The sequence below is a fragment of the Ursus arctos genome, unplaced genomic scaffold, assembly GCF_023065955.2.
Source record: "Ursus arctos isolate Adak ecotype North America unplaced genomic scaffold, UrsArc2.0 scaffold_12, whole genome shotgun sequence".
NCBI classification, from domain to species: Eukaryota; Metazoa; Chordata; class Mammalia; order Carnivora; family Ursidae; genus Ursus; species Ursus arctos.
Window position 1 is genome coordinate 12946602 of NW_026622786.1, and position 14324 is coordinate 12960925.

Here is a 14324-nt window from a genome sequence, read left to right on the forward strand (position 1 = left end):
TTAAAAGATTTTATTTGAGAGAGAGAGAGAGTGCACACAAGCCAGGGGAGCAGCAGAGGGAGAGGGAGAAACAGACTCCCTGCTGAGCAGGGAGCTCGATCTGGACTCCAGGATCATGACCTGAGCTGAAGGCAGACACCTAACCAACTGAGCCACTGAGGAATCCCTATCTGCCCCTTTAGAAAGGAAATATGAAGTACTGACAAAGCTATGCAATTTTTCCTTGACATCACACAAGTCACTGGTAGTGAGCTCTGGACCTTTGAAAGGATGAAGGCTGACTCCTCCTATTAACAGTGAAAACATTTTGCCAATGTCACTTACAGAGAGCAGCAGCTAAAGAGGTTGAAATTGAAGTCACGTGCAAATTCGGACTTTCCTAAGAGTTATTTGATGTAAATTAATGTCCTCTTTTTATGCTAAAAAACTCATCTATTCGCATCTGTTCAAAAAGAACAAATGCAAACTAATCTTAAAGTTACCATAATGAGAAGAGCCAAGAAGAAACTAGAACTAAATACATACGAAATTAATCTAATATAGCAGTGATTCCCCAATACTGATCCATTACCAGTCCACAGTGAAATGAAAATAGGAAGGACAAGATTACAAGTTTTCCATAAAGCTAAATACATTTAATCTACAGAATTGTCCTTATTTCTAAAATTATGTACTTCCTAATTTTTTGGTGCTGTCATGAAACGACCATGACAACAAATAACTGGAGGATAGGGATTCTAATGGTGTCACTTGGCAAAACAAGAAGTAACTTATTAATTTGGTCCTCCAATTCCTGTCTCTCTTTCTCTCTCTCTCTCTCTCTCTGTGTGTAAAATCAGAATGTGATATAGAACTTAGCACCCATGGACAATCCAGTCCAATTTTGAATAACCAAATAAAATTGGAAAGAGTTTCTGATATAGAGAAGAATACAGAATCTAAATAATTTTCTGTCTAGAAAAAATTCCATTTCTTCCTACCTTTATTCATATATACAACACTCCTGACACCAGATGTATGATTCCCCCACACACATACCCCAACCAATTCTCCAACACCAACTGGATGTCCCACAATGCAGTTCTGACATTAATGGGAGTTAGAGCAGACCCTACAAGTTAAGAGCTCTGGCCCAGAAGACCACCCCCCAATTCAGTCCCACAGCCCATCTCACTTCTCTGTAAGAACTAGTGAGGAGTACCTGGGTGACTCAGTCGGTTAGGCATCTGCCTTCTACTCAGGTCGTGACCTCAGGGTCCTGGAATAGAGCCCCGCGTCAAGCTCCCTGCTCAGCAGAAAATCTGCTTCTCTCTCTCCCTTTGTCCTTCCACCACCAACCCCCTCACTCAGGCTCGCTCCCTTTTTTTTAATTTAAAGATTTTATTTATTTATTTGAGAGAGAAAGCAGAGGGAGAGTAAGAAGCAGACCCCCCCCCCCCACCGCCAAGCAGAGAGCCTGAAACGGGGCTCGGTCACAGGACCCCGAGATCACAACCTGAGCCGAAGGCAGACATCCAACCAACTGAGCCACCCAGGTGCCCCTCTAATAAATAAATTAAAATTTGAAAAAAAAAATTAAAAAAAAAAAGTATGGTGAAACTATCACAGACACAAAAGGTAAGTATAAGTAGTAGGCACTGTGTCAGGAATCGGAGTCAAAGACCAAGTATTAGAGTATAAGATGCTCCCAATGCTCTAATCACTTGGAAATTTCAAGGATTTCAGGAGCTCTGTGCCACCAACCAGGGTCAGAGACCAATATATATTTTTTCTATTATTTCACAGCCCACCTTGGTCTCTGGCCACAGACCCCCTCACAGCAAAAAGATACACAACTCAAAAGATACTGACACATTAGAATCCCATTCAGTCATTAACAATTGCACTAATCCATCAACATCTCATATGAAAATGCTTTCTAGACTAGGCCACTTAGGTTCACAGACTTCCAATCCTGTGAGGTCACAAAAGCAGGAACAGCGTAGGCAAACAGAGTTTCAGCCAGACATAAGATACAACTAAGAGATGGTATCATCTCTGACTCTGAGCCTCTTTTGAGATGTTAACATTGGATTTCCCTCATTATACAACCCATTTATTCATTCCTTTACCCTCAGCTACTAATGCTCCTTCTCTCCACTTATACCCAAACTCTTCCCCCTTTGGAAGAGACATCAGGTTCGGCTACTATGCTGATCTAGATTGCAAACAGCAGTAATAGTCTAGCAGGCACCTCCCCCTCAATCCACTCCATTCAGCTGGGGAAAGGTTCCACAGATGTAGAACCACGGGGCTATTCTTAACCACCAAGCAACAGAGTGGCATTCACTCTTAACCTCAATTTTGCCTGATGAGGCGAAGGCACAACCCACCCCATCAGGCCCTTAGGAGTCTAACCCAAGCTTAAAAATACAGTTTCTTGCTAAGGAATCACCCCTGCTTTCAGCACTTTGTATTTGCAGCTCTCGTCCTATGACCAGTGTATCAAGCACAAAAGAAAAAAGTTGAGGTGATGTGAAGAAGAAAGAAAAAGCACAGTCATTACACGAGGATACTCCTCCCTTGGTAAGAACTGCAGAGTCATCCCAGCATCCTTTGCCACCCCCTCTCCCCCAGATCCACCAGACAAAAAGAGGACCCTGCCTGGTGGGGCTGCTCCTTTAGCCCACCTCATGCTGAATGAGAGCACACTCTCATGAACATACGTAAGCCATACGTTCAGGTCTTTAACCTCCCATTTTACACAACTGTTGTTTTCATTGCCCATTCAATTCTCTATTGAACTAGTGCTCTGGAGAGGACATCTCTCTGCCCATTTGTTGGACATTATGAGCTGTACAGTCCTCGACTGGAAGAGATCGTGGCGGGCCATCCAAATTGTGATGATTATCTTCTGTTCCAGTTCTTCTTTAGTACTCTGAGCATTTGCATCCACTGTCAGATAAGCAAAGCCCAGTCCAGTCAGCGTCTACTCCTGTCAGGACCCATTCGTAACCTACCAGTGTTACAGCATCAGTCTCATTTGCCACCTGTTTGAAGGGCCTTCCCAACGGGGAATCTCCCACCTAGCAATCTACAATCTCTCCTTTGCTTGCAGATAGAACAGTTCTTACTGGCATTTTGTGTCATAGAAGGTACAAGAGGCCCACGTCTAGATTCGGTCATCTCTGCATTGCTGCAGGCCCCATTATCCACTTACGTCATGGGCCCAGGTGGCTACCTCAAGCAAGCACACACAAATATTTGCTTATTGATTCAAATTGCCTTACAAACCTAAAAAAGGGTTCTTCTGATGAACATCGACATGTCCTACTTTATTTTTTTTATTTTTTTAAAGATTTTTTTATTGATTTGAGAGAAAGAGCATGATGAGCAGGGGAGAGGGGCAGAAGTAAAAGGAGAAGCAGACTCCCTGCTGAGCAGGGAGCCAGATGCAGGACTTGATCCCAGGACCCTGAGATCATGACCTGAGCCGAAGGCACTTAACCAACTAAGCCACCCAGGCGCCCCGACATGTCCTACTTTAATGCACACTTTAAATTCCCACAGCGATTTCCATAGGGCTATGCCCTATGTGGGCATTCCTTTAACAGAACAGGTTTCCATGTTCTTCTGCCTAGCCATATAGCCAAGCCATTGGCCACTGCCTCTGAATCAGTAAAAACCCAAACACAGGGGCTTTTACCACTGTTCAACTCATCCACGCTGCTAGGAAAACAGCATCCGATTCAGCCCACCAAGCTAATTTGCCTTTACCTTCTCCAGTCAGAGTGGTGGCCTTCCAAACAGGAAGTTCACCTTGGAACTGCCATCCACAAACCATGTTCGTTGGTCAGTTTATAGGACACTGCCCAAGTGACAAGAGAATTCAGCAGCTCCTCACACAGTTCTCAAGTCAGTCCTAGGGGGAAAGAGGCTCCCTGTTCTTGCGTATCTCCTCCTTGCACTTCCATTTTATTACAGAACTCTTCTGGGCATTGCCCTACCTACTGAAGAGTTTATCCGACATTGTGCAAGATATCATGATTATTTCAGTTTTCAAGATTATTTTTATGACTTTTAGTCACAGTGGCTGTTTCAATTACTATCCAACAGCAAGGCAATAATTGCCCTTCCAGTGGGAATTCTCTAGTCCAAAGTCCAGTAAGTCATTGCTGGGAGGCACTCACAGGCTTCTGCCATAAGCCCCAGTCTATGGTACACTACAGTACACTATCACATACGAGCACTTCCACTTCTATTCCACACTGTCTGGGCTTGGGCAAGCTTCCTGGTTCCCCTTAGTGTATCCAACTAATATTAAAAGATGGATTTACTTGACTTCTGTTTCACAATAATAGGTAAAGGAAATATTCCCCAGACAGACACAAGGTCCATCTCCCTAATACAATCAGGTAAAAACCTGTTCAAACACACCGATTCTCTTACAAACTTTCACCTTACATTCCTAACTGTAGCCTCCATTAGGACCTTATTAACAGGTTTTGGTTTTACGATACTAGGACTGTTTCCCAAGCCGGACATAACTCATTCCCATAAAACGTTCAGGTAAAGGAGACACAACTTCTTTACATAAAGCCTTGTTTAAACATTCCAACTTTCAAAATCCTATCAACCTTTACGTGTTTATGTTCTCTCAACTGCATCAGGGCTTTATCAATGGGTTTTGGTATCCGGTACCACAGTGCAAGAGGCTCCCGTATCAAGGAATCCTAGGAAATTTCCTTCTCCACCTCCTGAACATTTTACCCATTCTCGTGCAAAAGGCTTTGGGTCTTGCCCAGGGGTGAAGCCAAGAGACCCTGGCCCTTGGTCAATTTTCAGCTCATTTAATCTATCTACCCAATGCCCCAAGCAACTACTAGTCACATTACTCACTGTAATCTCTGCCTTCAGATTTTTAAATTTCTCCAAACTGGGGTAAATAGAATACTCTTGTTTGGGGCCCTTTATGTTGGGGGGGGACCAGAAAAAGGTCCCTTTGGCCTGCCCAACCTTAAGTAGTTTTGTACTAAAATCTTTGTTTTAACCCCATCAATATGTTTCATTCATCCCATTTCTTAATAACCATCTAAAGCTTTCCATTCTGCTGGACTGAATCCCATGATTCTTCCCTTTCTTCTCTGTTTTGCTCCAAATGATATAGGCTTTAGTCACTTTATTTCTTAAGAACTATTTAAAATTTTCCACCTTGCTAAGACCAGTCTCTTTATTCTCTCCTTTGCCTTTCCTGGTTCTCTTGCTAATGAACCTAATCTTTTCATTAACAGCTATAAAACCTGGGAGGGGATGCTGAGGCAGCAAATACATAAGGCTTCCCCAAGGTCCCCAGGTTTTGCAGCGTTAAGGTTCTATGGGGTGTTCATGTAAAAGAGCTCCCCTTAACCAGAGCATTTACCATCAATGGAATAACAGGCATATTCAGCAGATGAATATCCCAATTATCACAAAGATAATCCTATGTAGCTTATATATGAATCATACCATCTGCTCCACTGGGGATGTTCCGTTTGGCATTTATGGGGTCAGGTGGGCAGTCCCCCTTATCAGGGTAAACAGACCTTAAAGTGGCTTTTACCCAGTCCACCAGGCTGGCTATTCCCTCAGGAATAACCTGCTTTGGGTCTGGATCATATAGTGATCTGTGACTGCTCCATAGTGAGCTGTGGACCCTGTAGCACCCCAAACACGGTCTCCCGCACCGCAGCATTTAAAATCAGACACTACTGCTAAGTTAATTACTCTCACAATCCATTTTAATAAAGGTTCTTCAGGAAACTAATACTACTGATCCACAAAATGAACACAACTCCTTCATACAACAGCCCCTGGTTTCAATAGTTTCTTGGTTTTGCCCTCCCCTTACACCAATGGTCGTCTTGGTGACGGGAGGTTTTAGAGGTAACTTTCTGTTGTCTTTGCATAATCTTGCCCTTGGGGGGGCAGCTTTGAAGCTAGGAGCCAAAACTCAGACTCACTGAAACCTGATCTCAGTCTAGCATCAAGATCTGACCCAGACCTCTATTTTAATTTCATTTTAAATCACACATAACAATAGCCAAAGGACTTCACATTTCACCTTTCCCTTATTAGTTTCCATTTCCTTACACATCCGCTGAACCAAAGTGCTGGGAACTGGATCCATCTCTAAATTCCATTTGTAACTTTTATCTTTAGTAACAGAGAGCAGCACAGCTGCTGCTCCACACCAGAGCTGAACACATGCCACCAAGGAATCAATGGCTCCACATTCCCCATCCTGTTACCCTCTCTCTTCCCAAACGTTTCCATGAGCCAGGGCCATTCTAGTAAATCTCACTTCTGTGACACCAGATGTCTAGGAAGAACTCCCTGTGTTGAAAGGAAAAAATATTCAATGACGCCTGTTAAAACTTCATGAGGAAGACTTTTTCAAGGTGGTGCAGGTCTTCTCTTCAGGTATAGGGACCACTGTGGTGACATTTTGCAGTGAGGGGGAGACCGGGCTCAACTCCAAATACTGCATGGGCAAGTGGGAATTTATAGCCAAGCAGCAGGGTTTCAGCCAAAATCAGTGAATGGAAAATCACTAAAAGGAGAAAACAGGGATACGGTGGGTTCTGGCTAAATAGGCATAAGCGGATTCTTGTTGAAGACACAGGCCTGGGTGACCAGACATCATCTGGAGAATGTTGGAAGATGAGAAAACCGATTAGCTATCGAGGATGTGATCGAATACTGAGGGTAAGGGCTTCTTGCTTAACTGACTTAGCAGGATTCTTGCTAAAACTGCATTTTATAAGGACGTTTACAGATGAGCCTAGAAGGTTCAGGAGTCTAAAATTTGATCAAAGAATCTGTCAGTCCTTATTTTTGTTCAAGGAAAGAGGCATTCTTCCTTGCTCTAAACAATTTAAGTCCATTCTCTTGTTCAGTAGCCTTTTGTCCATTAAGGGCCAGGTGAAGCTTTGGATGGGACTTGGTATTACAGGATATCCGCTTGATGATGCTAGTAGTCAGGCATTTAATGAGGGGAGCTTCTACGAAAATACAAGAAAAACAAAAATTAATAATTAGATTAGAAATCTAGTTTCTGAGCCCAGAGGAGAGCCAGCTGAAATTTTCTGACTTGAGCTCAATGTATCTTTAAATGGTAGAGGGAGGGTGGCAGTAGCCACCTGAAGAATTTTCCTGGTTTGCAGTTTGAATGTCTCTGGTGATGGCATTGGGTGTTCTAGTGAACCTTTGAATGGTCCATACAGCAGGAGGCACAAGAGTTGCCCATATATGATATGCAGTGGTAATTTATTTTTTAATTTATATCAAGCTGTCCAGCTTCAGCTTGCAGGGTTTCAGGAAAAGGGTAGTTTCAGTCCTCAGTGATGCCAAGTCAGGAGGGTGGGAGAAAAAAAGAACTAGAAACATTAGTTTGGAAAGTTATAGCCAGACACTGGAGGAAACCAGAATTGAATATTTGGTAAAGACTGGCAAAATGTGCAAGACAGAACCCACAAGGGTCTACTACAGTTCTGCACTGAAACAAAAAAAGTCTCTCTACAGTCAACCTTTTAATCCTTTTTTACATAAGAATTCTGGTCTCATTTAAAGCCTGGAATATTTTAGTTTGTCAAGTTGTGTGTAAGTTGCTTCTGCGACATTTCGGTTGAAGTTTTTGGTTTTTGTCTTAAAAAAAAAAAAAAAAAAAGAATTCCGGTCTCATTAGATTTGTCCTGATTATTTATGTAGGTGCAGCAAGAATAGTGACTGCCCATACAGCCTCTTTTTGAGTTTGTTTTGCGGGAACTTTTCACAAGGAAATCTCAGATTAAACTTTTAAAAGTCTCTTGAGGTTGCACAGCCAATCCAGGAAGTAGCCACCAGACCTCATCTTCCTGTACCTATAGGTCTGAGTGAATTCCTCTTTTCCTTGAGGTCCCCAAGATAGCCTGAGATTTCTGGGCCTACTAGGAAGTGACATACCTTACTCACCTATAACGTGGGAACCCTATAAGCCCGATAGCAGGCCAGTTTTTCTAAGAGCACTGGCTTCATAAGGGCAACCTTAGTCCCTTAAACCAGATTCTATGCATGTCACGCTCAAATATAACATTCCAGTCAAAGTCTTCGTAATAAAAATCAATGTTTCCAATTGTATCATTACAAGAACAAATTCTTTTTCAACTTACACAAATAACTATAGTATCATGAAAATAAGAATATGCACTAAGAGTTCAAATTCTGGAGGGGTCAGAGAGGGAAAAAAAGTAATTGTTTCATCTTTGTTCACAATAGTATAATCAGATTGTTATAAGCTACAAACAGTTTAAGAGGGGGAAGAAGGGGGTGCCTGGGTGGCACAGCGGTTAAGGGTCTGCCTTCGGCTCAGGGCGCGATCCCAGCGTTATGGGATCGAGCCCCACATCAGGCTCCTCCGCTATGAGCCTGCTTCTTCCTCTCCCACTACCCCTGCTTGTGTTCCCTCTCTCGCGGGCTGTCTCTATCTCTGTCGAATAAATAAATAAAATCTTTTAAATATATATATAAATAAATAAATAGGGGGAAAAAGGGTTCTTTAAAGAACTAGCACTGTTTCAAAGAGTCATAAAAAAAATATAACCATCTTCATCAGTTCATTCAGTCCCATGTAATTCATTCTTATTCTGCTCGATCTTGGGATAGCAGTTTTATGAATCCATCAACTTCTTCATTAGTTCTGGAAATTCTTACTCAGTCCAATGCATGGTCCGAAAATCATTCAACTGAGGGGCACCTGGGTGGCTCAGTCAGTTAAGCATCCGCCTTCGGCTCAGGTCACAATCCCGGGGTCCTGGGATCGAGCCCTGCATCAGGCTTCTTGCTCAGCGGGGAGTCTGCTTCTCCCTCTCCCTCTGCCCCTCTCTCCTGTTCATGGTCTCTCTCTCTCAAATAAATAAGTCTTTTTTTAAAAAATTATTCAACTGATACCATTATGGAGCATTCTTGCCTGTAGCTGATTGTAAGTGGTCTCAGAGAACAAAGTAAAACAACAACCTGTCTGTGAATGAAAAAGACTTATAATGGCCATGGTTAAAATTCTGATGAGAGGGGTGCCTGGGTGGCTCACTTGGTTAAGCGTCTGCCTTCAGCTCAGGTCATGATCCCAGCATCCTGGGATCGAGTCTGGCATCAGGCTCAGCTTCTCCCTCTCCCTCTGCCTCTCTCTCATGAATAAATAAATAAATCTTTAAAAAAAATAGATTAGGTTGTTTAAAAAAAATTCTCTCTCATGAATAAATAAATAAATCTTTAAAAAAATACATTAGGTTGTTTAAAAAAATTCTAATGAGAGTTCATTTGATAAGGAAAATAAGTTATTTCTGTGTCATATACTAAACTGGACAACTTTGAACTTCAAACATTTCTGGGAATACCAATATTAGTAATATATATCCATACACAAATAACATAAGAAGGTTTGTCACATTTCTCATTTGACAATGCTTCTCATGTAATCTAACATAGCAAAAAAACCTAATTAGTTTAAATCTCTCTTTTACAGGGTGAGCAACAAATCCTTTGAAATTTTTTCAGAGACCCTCTGGAATATCTCAAAGTTAGTGTGAAGTCAAAAAATTCCACCTAGGGGCACCTGGGTGGCTCAGTCAGTTAAGCGTCCAACTCTTGATCTCAGCTCAGGGTCATGAGTTCAAGCCCTCCCCTGGGCTCCACGCTGGGCGTGAAGCCTACTTTAAAAAAAAAAAAAATCCATTTAGAATTTGATTTGGGGAAGTTGTCAAAATGTCAAATGGTTTAAACACTTGACTAAGTATGGGGTGCCTGGGTGGCTCAGTCCATTCAGCATCTCATTTCAGCTCAGATCATGAACTCAGGGTCCTGGGATTGAGCCCCGAGATGGGCTCTGCACTCAGCAGGGAATCTGCTTCTCCCTCTCCCTCTGCCCCTCCCCCTGCTCACACTCACTCTCTCTCAAATAAAATCTTTAAAAAAAAAATAAACACAAGATAACAGGTCACTGTGAAACAATACTTACTCATTTTTAAAAAGTGACAAAAGATTTCAAAGGCAAATACAGAAAGTTACATAGTTGGAAAAAAATCTTAGCTTTTTCTAATATTGAAAAGACTCAATTTTTTAAAGTAATGAAAGACTTGGGGCACCTGTATGGCTCAGTCAGATAAATGTCCGACTCGAGATTTTGGCTCGAGTCATGATTTCAGGGTCAGGAAATTGAGCCTTGTAGTCAGGCTCCTCACTCAGCAGGGAATTTGCTTCTTCCCGTTTCCCTCTCCCTCTGCACCCCTCAACCCTGCACACACGTGCTCTCTCTAAAATTAATAAATCTTTTTAAAAAATAATCAAAGACCTGATGAACACAAGCAGCACAGGAAATTATTTTAATGAAACAAAATCTTTGTTTCCTAGGCAAATTATGTAAAGGGTAGAAGAAAATCTTTTTACAGTTTCCTAATAAAAAAGACAAATAATCCAAGAAAACTTGGACATTCTAGTTTTGCATCAGGTACACTTTTTATATTAAAGATCAATTTTTTTAACTTGTAAATAAATCTATTTAACCTTAGCAACTTCACCACACATATAATTCCTGTTCTGCACATCTATAACCATCTTTCTAATATCTATTCAGTTTTTTTCTTGTATTTTTTCTTCTTTCTCATTCTGGAACAACCAGTCTGCCTTAGAAAATTACTTTTTTTCCCTGAACAAAAACACATCTTTCATGCCTTGCATACTTTGCATACAAAGTTGTTTCATATTATTTTTACGGTTTCTAATAGATCCACCTACATATACTGATTACAATTTTTAACCATTAATAAACTTACAGAGAAAACTATGACATAGACAATCATATATCAGCACTCAGTAAATAAGTAAACTTATGAATATACAATTTCACAATTTCTAGAGGCATATGATTCCTCACAATATAATTTTTCAATGTGGCAAATGACATGTTCACTAAGATTCAAATATCTTTAGATTTTCTATACCATGTAAAAACAAGATACCAAAAGTACATAAACCCAAACTTAGGTTCAGTAACAAATGCTTCAGTAGTTTATCTTACTTAGAAATGACCTACATTTGGGGTGCCCGGGTGGCTCACTTGGTTGCCATCTGACTCGTGATTTCAGCTCAGGTCATGATTTCAAGGCCATGAGATCAAGCCTTGCATCAGGCTCTGTGCTGGGCATGGAACCTACTTCAGATTCTCTCTCTCCCTCTCCCTCTGCCCCTCCCCTGCCCTGCACACTCTCTCCTTCTCATAAAGAGAAAAAGAAAAAGAAAGAAATCAGAAAGAAAGAAAGAAAAAAAAATTTTTTTAATGGCCTACATTTTTATTTTAGGCAGATATTAACACCAAACTAAGCTAGCCACCATCTCAAGTTATTTCCCTATTAACTATTTTTTTAAAGATTTTATTTGTTTGAGAGAGACAGTGAGAGAGAGGATGAGTGGGGGTGAGAGGCAGAGGGAGAGGAAGAAGCAGACTCCCCACTGAGCAGGGAGCCCAACGCGGGGCTCCATCCCAGGACCCCAAGATCACAACCTGAGCCAAAGGCAGACACCCGACTGAGCCACCCAGACGCCCCCCCCCCATTAACTATTTTTGTAATATATACATGATAGGCAAGTATCACAAAAGTAAAAACCAAGGAAGATTAAATACATGGTCTCCCCCACCTTTTTTTTTTTTAAACTGTGGTGCTTGACCTACATCAAGCAATTCATTTTTTTTTTAAAGATTTTATTTATTTATTTGACAGAGAGACAGCCAGCAAGAGAGGGAACACAAGCAGGGGGAGTGGGAGAGGAAGAAGCAGGCTCCTAGCAGAGAAGCCTGATGTGGGGCTCGATCCCAGAACGCCGGGATCACGCCCTGAGCCGAAGGCAGACGCTTAACAACTGAGCCACCCGCCCCTCAAGCAATTCATTTTTATTTCCTGTTTTATTCTTAGTTTGGATTTATAGTTTTATAATCTTAACATCTGGTAGAGATTACAGAAGCTTGACTAGTAAACTTAAGTAGAAGAAAAATTGTGTCTGCATTATATTTAACTCTGACAACTCTGAAAACATGCCTGTTTTTATTTTACCATCAATTTTCAAAATAGCTTTATTTACAAAAAAATCACCCCAAATCATGTGAACATGTTAAAACACTGGGTTAGTTTTGGAGCACCTGGGTGGCTCAGTCAGTTAAGTGTCTGCCTTCAGCTCAGGTCATGATCTCGGGGTCCTGAGACAGAGCCCCGCATGGGGCTCCCTGATCAGCGGGGAGTCTGCTTCTCCCTCTCCCTCTGCCCCCTCCCCACCAGCTCATGCACAAGTGCACTCTCTCTCAAATAAATAAAATCTTAAAAAAAAAAACAAAAACCACAAAACATTGAGTTAGTTTCTCTATTTCTGAGGGTTTCAAGAATACTCAATATATGTAAGTGCTCATTTATCTCTAAGGCAGCTTGAATGAAGCTCCTTTAAGGGATTTTATAAATTTGGTAATACCAGCCAGAGGTAGAAAAATATCACACACCTGTAACATACGCATACATACACACACACACACACAGACACCTGTAACATACGCATACATACATACATACACACACACATACAGATACAAATAGAGAACTACTGTTTTCATGCTAAAATTTTAGCCATAAGTTAGTAAGACACAGCAATACAAATTCACAGGCTTATACAAAATAATTAGTTCTTGTTTTTTCTCCACTTTCTATTTTTATACAAATTTGTGTTTCTAGGGGCGCCTGGGTGGCTCAGTAGGTTAAGCATCTGCCTTCAGCTCAGGTCATAATCCCAGGGTCCTGGGATCCAGCCCCGAGTTGGGTTCCCTGCTCAGTGGGGAGTCTGCTTCTCCCTCTTTCTCTGGCCCTTCTTCACCTGCTTGTGCACACACGCATAGACCTGTGCATGCTCTCTCTCAAATAAATAAAAATCTTAAAAAAAAAAAAAAAAAATTGTGCTTCTAGGAAATGTCGGACCAAGTTAATGTTATTTGTTTACCCATTGTGTAAAGACCACCTTCAGACATTCCCTTGCCCTGCTATGTCATTTTATGGAAGCCGTGGACCAAATTTCAAGTGAGTCACCAAGCAGACATTTAGCAACTGTCTGGATATCCCCAAAGCCCATCCAACTGGCCAAAACATCCAGCCTATTTCCAATTAGCCTTTTCCTTTTCAGGTCAAGCAGTCGCTTCTGCGGGTCTCTAAGTCCCCTGACAGCCCCCAATCTAAGTCCCCTGACAGCCCCCAATGGAGGGCAGGGGGCCCAAAATTCAAGTGACTATAAAGACTGTGGTGGAAAAAGGTCTGGGGGAGGTAGGGAGGAAGAAGGAATTTGGAGGGGTACATAAGAAAAGATTCAATGGAACTGGAGGGAAGACCGAAGGTGCTAAGAGGAAGGAGGAGGAAGAGCAGCAATGGGAAGGGAGAGCTCTTCAAGGAGGCAGACTGGGGAGATCTCAAGTTTCCCAAAGAGACCAGTGAAGTTCTGTATTATTCTCAGCAAAAGCATTCCAACACGAATGGAGGCAGACAGAGCTGGCAGAAAACATAGTCAGCAGAGGTTTAAGAAGGGTATTTGAGTCAAATGAGAAGTTCCCATGAAAAAAGCAGGATCCAACACAGAAAACTAAGAGGGATTATAGAGAGCCAGGAAGACAGACTTCCAGTACAAGGAATCAAGGGGGAAAAAAAAGAGATTTCCAATCCAGAGAGTCAGAAAATAATTCCCACTCAGAAAAAAAAAAGCCAAGAAGAGATTTCAAGAATTGGAGGTAGCTTTCAAACAAAGAATCCTAGGACTCTAACCCAGCTTCTTACAAACAGCTGTTTGCCTGGCACTCTAACTGAGCTTCTTACAGACAAAACATGGGACTCCGACCCAACCTGTGTTTATTTGGGACTCTATCTCATATCTTCTGGGGTATACTCAGACTCTTAAGAATCAAAATCTGTCCTTACCAGCTTCCACGGACGTTTGTCCGGAGCAATGGTTCAGGAGTCGGACTCACCAATGGATCCCCGATCAATCAGTCAGGAGTGAAGATAAAGTCTTCAAAGGTATGCACTTAGGGTCCTGGGTGAGAGGTCCGGGGGTCCAATGATGAATCTGATCCTATCCAAGTTGAGGCACCATAACTGTTAAAAGGAAAAAAATGATACTTGTTAAAGCATGGTAAGGAAGACTTTGGGGGTGGTGAGGCTATGAAATTTTGTAGTGGAGGAAAGAGACTGGGCTCAACTCTGAATACTGCATGGGCAAGAGGGACTTTATAGCTAAGGAGAAGAGTGAGGGCA

At 41.8% G+C, this 14324-nt stretch overlaps 1 protein-coding gene across 10 annotated transcripts in view; it reads right to left on the reverse strand.

The window, feature by feature from the left end:
- The window catches only part of LRIG2 (leucine rich repeats and immunoglobulin like domains 2), a 153621-nt gene that overhangs the window by 45840 nt on the left and 93457 nt on the right, over positions 1 to 14324 (reverse strand). The window contains exon 2 of one of the 10 annotated variants that reach the window (XM_044378658.3): positions 13989 to 14165. The exons of 8 other annotated variants lie outside the window; for them this stretch is intronic. The gene's annotated coding sequence lies outside the window, so the exon portion shown is untranslated. The remainder of the gene's footprint in view (positions 1 to 13988; positions 14166 to 14324) is intronic. One more of the 10 variants, XM_057310360.1, reaches the window with a different exon arrangement.